This window comes from Artibeus jamaicensis, unplaced genomic scaffold (genome assembly GCF_021234435.1).
Source record: "Artibeus jamaicensis isolate MK-2021 breed Jamaican fruit bat unplaced genomic scaffold, CSHL_Jam_final contig_475, whole genome shotgun sequence".
Lineage (NCBI taxonomy): Eukaryota > Metazoa > Chordata > Mammalia > Chiroptera > Phyllostomidae > Artibeus > Artibeus jamaicensis.
In genome coordinates, this window is record NW_026521852.1 from 1,735,198 (window position 1) to 1,741,197 (window position 6,000).

Below are 6,000 nucleotides of genomic sequence, written 5' to 3' on the forward strand. Positions count from 1 at the left end.
TCCCAACTCTGGGTACCATAAATCAGGAAAAGAGCACACGTCTGTGTTTCAGGCCGCTGGAATCGTCAGCTGTGTCAAGCAGGATCTCGAGTTAATCCAAAGTACTGTGGTACCCTCTCATGGTCCACTGGCAAGAGTTCTTTGTACCCAGTTCCAGTCAAACTTTCTCCTGCCTTCCAGGCCACCCGGCCAAAGGGGGCACCCCAAAGCCCAGTGGGCCTCTCCTACCAAAGCTGCAGGGGTCCGCACTCCACCAAAAGCATGTGGCTTTCTTCTTCACCTGGCTGCAGGGATCTCCATTCTGGCAAAGATGCGTGGTTTTCCCTTTCACCTGGGAAAGAGGGGGTCTGCACTCTACCAAAACCAAATGGCTCCCTCTTTTCACCTCACCAAGAGGAGGTCCCCACTCTGTTGAAACCGCTTGGCTCTCCCCTACATGACTGCAGGGGTCTTCACTCTGCCCCACACTGTGTGGCTCTCCCTTCAGTGGCTGCCACGTCTTCACTCTGCCCCCAAACCAATCTTTTCCAAGCTCTCACTCTAGCACTGTCACTCAGGGGCACAGCCCCTAGTTACATCCTGGGTAGAAGCCACTCCCTTCTCCCTGGCTCAAAACTTGGCCACAGCTATTTAACATATCTATGAAACCAGTTAAAGGTTATAGATATGTTAAATGACCGTTCCAGAGGTTAGCTGCAAAACTGTTGCTATACAAAACAGCTCTCAATGGCCCTGCTCTATTGGACCCTTCCCCCTGGGGAGGGGGGGTGTGAGGACATCTTATATGTCTCTCCAATATTCCTATACACTTTGAATTCTGGACACCATTCCAAATCTTTTTTGGGCCCCCCGCGTTGGCTGCACCCTGTATCACTACCAGTCTCAATGTGATTTCTTCTTTAATTCTTTAATTGGAGGAGTTTCACTCAGCTCAGTTTCTGGTGGTTCTGAATAATGGTTGTTCTGTAGTTTAGTTGTAATTTTGATGTGGTTGTGTGAGGAAGTGAGCCATTTTTACCTAATCAGCCATCTTAGTTTTCTCTCTGTCAGAACCTGAGTTTTAATGCCAACTCTGCCATCACTCACTACATAAACTTTTATAAATCACTTTCTCTCTGAACACTAGTTACCCAGTAAAATGATCTGAATGTACTCTCCCACTTCTGACATTCAGTAAGACAAAGAATATGCACCGAAAAATGTTAGCACTCTCTTTGTAATCCACAGTTTCCTGCCCGTAGGCCTTTGAGTCCTACCCTCTTCCAGTTAAGGATTGACTCAGTGCTCCTGACAATTGAGTTGATCTGGAGAGTATCACCTTTGCTCCTCCCTACCTTCCAGTGAAATAGGGGAGCGGCTGTATTCAGTCATTCTCTCTCCATTTGTTCTGCAGCTTCCTGTTGGCAAGGCCCAATCTGTTTTCTAGCAAAAACCAAAGCCTCTCAACTCATGAAAAAATTAGCTCTGGGTCACATAAGCAGAAAAAGCAATTTCATTTAGTTCTTAATGTTTTTCTTTTAAATATATTCTATTGTCTTGCTTTTTAATTCAGACCCTATCAGTAACATAGGGTTCTATTTTGCTGAAATAGAGTAGGCTTAAAAGCTAAAAAGACAAAGTTCCGTCCTCCAGGAACTTAAAAGTCCAGCAAAGTAATGGTCCATTTGCTCTTTATCCCCCAAACCATGGTGAGAATGAAAGATATAGCAGACTTTTTTATTCTTTTGAGTCTCCACGCATTTGGATCTCATTCCTAGGTTTGGGAGATGTCCTTCCTTGTGAGAAGCAGCCCATCTCCCAACAGAGGGAAGACTTGTCCTTTCCCTGGCATCCAGGAAAAAGGCCTACACAAGGCCTACCCAGTTGCAATTGCTTGCAATTTGTTGCAACCTAGGCCTACCCAGTCAGATGTGCTCACCTCACATTCTGAATCCAATTCTGGTGACACGGGAACCATGCAAACCCTGTGAGGCGATGGGAGGCAGCAACAGCTACACTGGAACCCCCAAGACCATGGTAGCAATCCCATTTCTAAAATTCAGAATCTTCTTTTCCACCTCTTTTATTTTAAAAATGCAGTGTGGAATAAATGAAGACCACCCAAAAGAGAACAAGTGAAGGCAATTTATTCAGAGCTTGCTATAGCCTGCAAGGATGAGAAAGCTTTACAGTAGAAAAAAAGGAAGCATTTAGGTATGCCTTGATTGGAGGCTGTTGTAGGGGGAGCTGTCAGTGAGCTTACTAGAAGGCAAGCATCCCGTGCAATTGGTTACGGGTGCATATTTGGCTTTCTCCTGTTCATGCTAAGCGGGAAGTGGAGACAAAAATTAGGGAGGCTATAAGCTATCAACTTCTGGCCTTTGGGGGCCACCTGCTACAGAAGGTATGGTTTGGCTTCCTGGGCTAGTTGGCTAGTTGCTGCAGACTGTGGATCAGAGTTCTATGTTTATATATGGACTAAGTCATTGTCCATATGTATATTCAGTCTTTCAGGAGGAACTGAGGTCCAGGAGAGAGTGGCTCATCCAAGGTCTAATAGATAAGGCACAAGGCAGAGTAACCAGAGGTGACAGATCAACCAGAAGCTTAGCATGTTTATCTTGTCATCTTCAAAGGAATTTACATTCTGCTTGTTGAGGAAACCATAGGAAAATGAAGTTCAACACAGATGTTGTAGAGATAAGGTGCACTAGTAACTTAGTATTTAGTGCCACAGCTTGGCAGGAAGGTTCGTCCCTTTCTTCTCCGGGCAGACCCGCTGCGATAGGCAGAGACCCTCTTGATCAATGCTTTCTGTGTACTGGGCATTCCAACCAGCCAGCAAAGTGAAGTGGTTAAATGTGTAGTTCTCCAGTCTGTCTACTGTATTCATATTTCACCTCCACTATTGTTAGCTGTGTGAACTTGAACAAAATACATTAACTTTCTAGTCTTCAGTCTCTACATCTGTGAGATGGGAATGACCATGGCACATGTGTCATCAGGTTCATGTGAAATTAAATGAGTGGACACTTGCAACATGCATAGGACGTTACCTGGTACATAACAAGTGCTTGTACAAGTTAGTTGCAACAATTTCATTTAGTCCTCACTTCAGCCCAGTGTGGAAAGTAGTACAATCCCACTTTGCAGATAAACAAACTAAGGATGGCTATCTCACTTATCCAAGGTCAAGATTTTCACTCAGGTCTCTATAAAACCAAAGCTCATTTTTCCTCCCTACTATGCTTCTGAACACAAGATGCCACTGTTGGGAAGGAGGAAAGAGCAGAAAAGCATAGAGAACTGTGCTGTCAGAGTGTCCACATTCAACTCTTGGTTCTGCCCTTGCACAAACTGCTTCCCACCTCTGAGTACATTATCACTTGTAAACTGGTAATAATACTTCTACTTCAAAGGGCTATTTTAGGGATTAAAAATGAAGATATATGTGAAGTTCCCAGCACAGTTCCTAACACATACTAAGTACTTAAATGATTTTAATTATTGTAATTGGAAGTGACAATTGTAAACCATTCTTTAGGATCTGTCCCTCAATGCACCTTCGTGGAATTTTCCTTAACCCCTAACCTGGCTTGACCCCTCCAGCACTGAATTTCCCATCACTGGTACAATGATGATCAGGCAGAAAAAAGACAAATGATTTGGAGGAGGATATTGTCCTTCAGGGGAGATAAAAAAGATAACAAAGTCAAAGAGGTAACCAAGAAGTAAAGACATGACAAATCAGTGTTGGAATAGAGTTGCAAAAACTCTATGCCTTCCATAGCCCAGACTTTAAGAAGATGCAGAAATGCTTCCCAGAAAAACAAATGAAGGAGCTTTGTCCTCAGCTCTGTGAGTCAACCTCAGACACACCCGTCTGGAAGACTCACACCACTGGCAGGTAAACTGAACCTCTTCATTGCCAGCCAATGTTTCTTGGAGATGGCAGTTCTGAGTTTAACACTGAGTTTAATGTTAAAAAAGTAACTTTAATGTTAAAGTTACTTCTCAATTCTTCCTTGATAGTTGAAACTAAGTTCTAGTTAGAGAAAACCAGGAGACATGTGACTGCAAATTCTGATAGAAGAAAGGTGACATAAGGTAAAAATCTCATAGAAAATGAGTGATTACGATGGAGAGCATCAAAGCAGATAATGCCTTGTTTTCAGAGGAACATAAAAGACCATCTCTTCCCTGAAAAGTAGATGTCATCATCCTGTTTTCCAGGGGAAGAAACTAAATTCTAAGAATGTTAAGTTTTACAGCACAAATTACTCAGCTAATAAGGGTAGACTCATAATGTGAATCATACATACTCAAATTATATATTTATATATTGCATATTTATATATATATTTTAAAGGCATCTATTGCCCTGGCTGGTGTGGCTCAGTGGTTGAGCACCAGCCTGCAAATCAAAGGTCTGGTTGGATTCCCAATCTAGGGCACAAGCCTGGGTTGCAGGCCAGGTCCCCAGTAGGGGGCACGTGAGAGTTAATCACACAGCGATGTTTCCCTCTCTCTCCCCTTTCCCCTCTCCAAAAAATAAATAAATAAAATCTTTTAAAAAATAAAATAAAAAGACACCTAAATGTTTGAGTAGTTATCTATGGGTGGTAGAGTAATGGGTGGTTTTAATTTCCTTCCTTATATTTCTCTTTATTTTAAAGATCTTGTTTCTATTGGATAGTTCTTAATTATATGAGAAAAAAAATCATCGAAGTAATTTAGACAAACCAGGGTACAGGCCTAAACCAGAGGCAGTAAAGAGAGCTCTCTGTAGGAGCACTAGTCTGCTGTTTCCGAAATTGGGAAAACTCAGCTCTTAAACTGAGGGTACTGTTGCAGATGAGGTGGGGAGAAAGGAGGCAAGCAGCCCAGGGCAGAATTCCACCTCCTTACAGCCCAGGGAAGCTCAACATCTCCACATGAAAGGGGCCTGGAAAGAGAACACTGACTTAATCCACGGTCATGAAGACAAAGATTTGATCCAGTAACAACCTAGATCCTGGGGCTGGACACAGTGCGAAGTGGGAGGGCCTCCAGAGGGGGCTCATACACTTTCCTGGGCAAGGCTCTTTGCACGTGTATGTTCTTAACCCTTATAAATAGAGACTCCAGCTCATTGTAATCTGTGTTGCAATCAAGATCTCTGACTCAAGAGTCTGGTACTCTGAACTAAGAGAAAACCCCAAAGTACAGAGAGGACAGTGCTTAAGCCAATAAAATGAAAGGAGGGATGGCTAAAGCCCCTCCCTTAGTCACAATCCCTTTTTGTGGAAAGTAGAACCACCAGATCAGAGATGTGAATAAACTGAAAGAGCTGGGCAGGTGTTCAGGAGGCGAGAAAAGGCTCAGGTCCCCACCTGCATCCTTCTTTCCTGAAGGAGCAAGTGATTCTCAGATAATTTAAGATGCAAGCTCAAACTCATCATTTTTCTGTTCCTGGTTTAAAAAAAAACACAACTCCAAACATATATTATGTTAACAAAACTTTATTCATAGAATAAATTTCACATTAGAACTTATACCACAACCCCCACTTAGTAACCACTGTTTCAGTTTATAAAATTACTGTGGCAGTCAGTATGTCCTTAATTTAATAAAAATGAATACCCCTCCCCAGCCACTTGTCTAGAATTTAGAGTTTGTTTACTGCTTGAAAATATGTAACATGCCCTAGTCAGGTTATAAATATGATCCATGAATTTTTTAAAAAGACATGTTCAAGTACAAAAATAAATAGGTTAAATAGCAAAAATAAATAAATGCATTAATAAATATATCCAACGATACAAAAGATATTACCAAAATCTTAGAAAACTGTGCTTTAGATTAAGACAGGAAACACATGAAAAGAACCACAATAAGGAAACAAATATTAAATAAACAATACACACAGTGACCAGCACTAAATGATATAACAAGGAGACCATGGTCTGGGGTCATGTCTCCACAACACTCAGGACTGGGATTCTTGGCCAGGAACATTGTCAGCAGTGTTGTCGCTTCCTC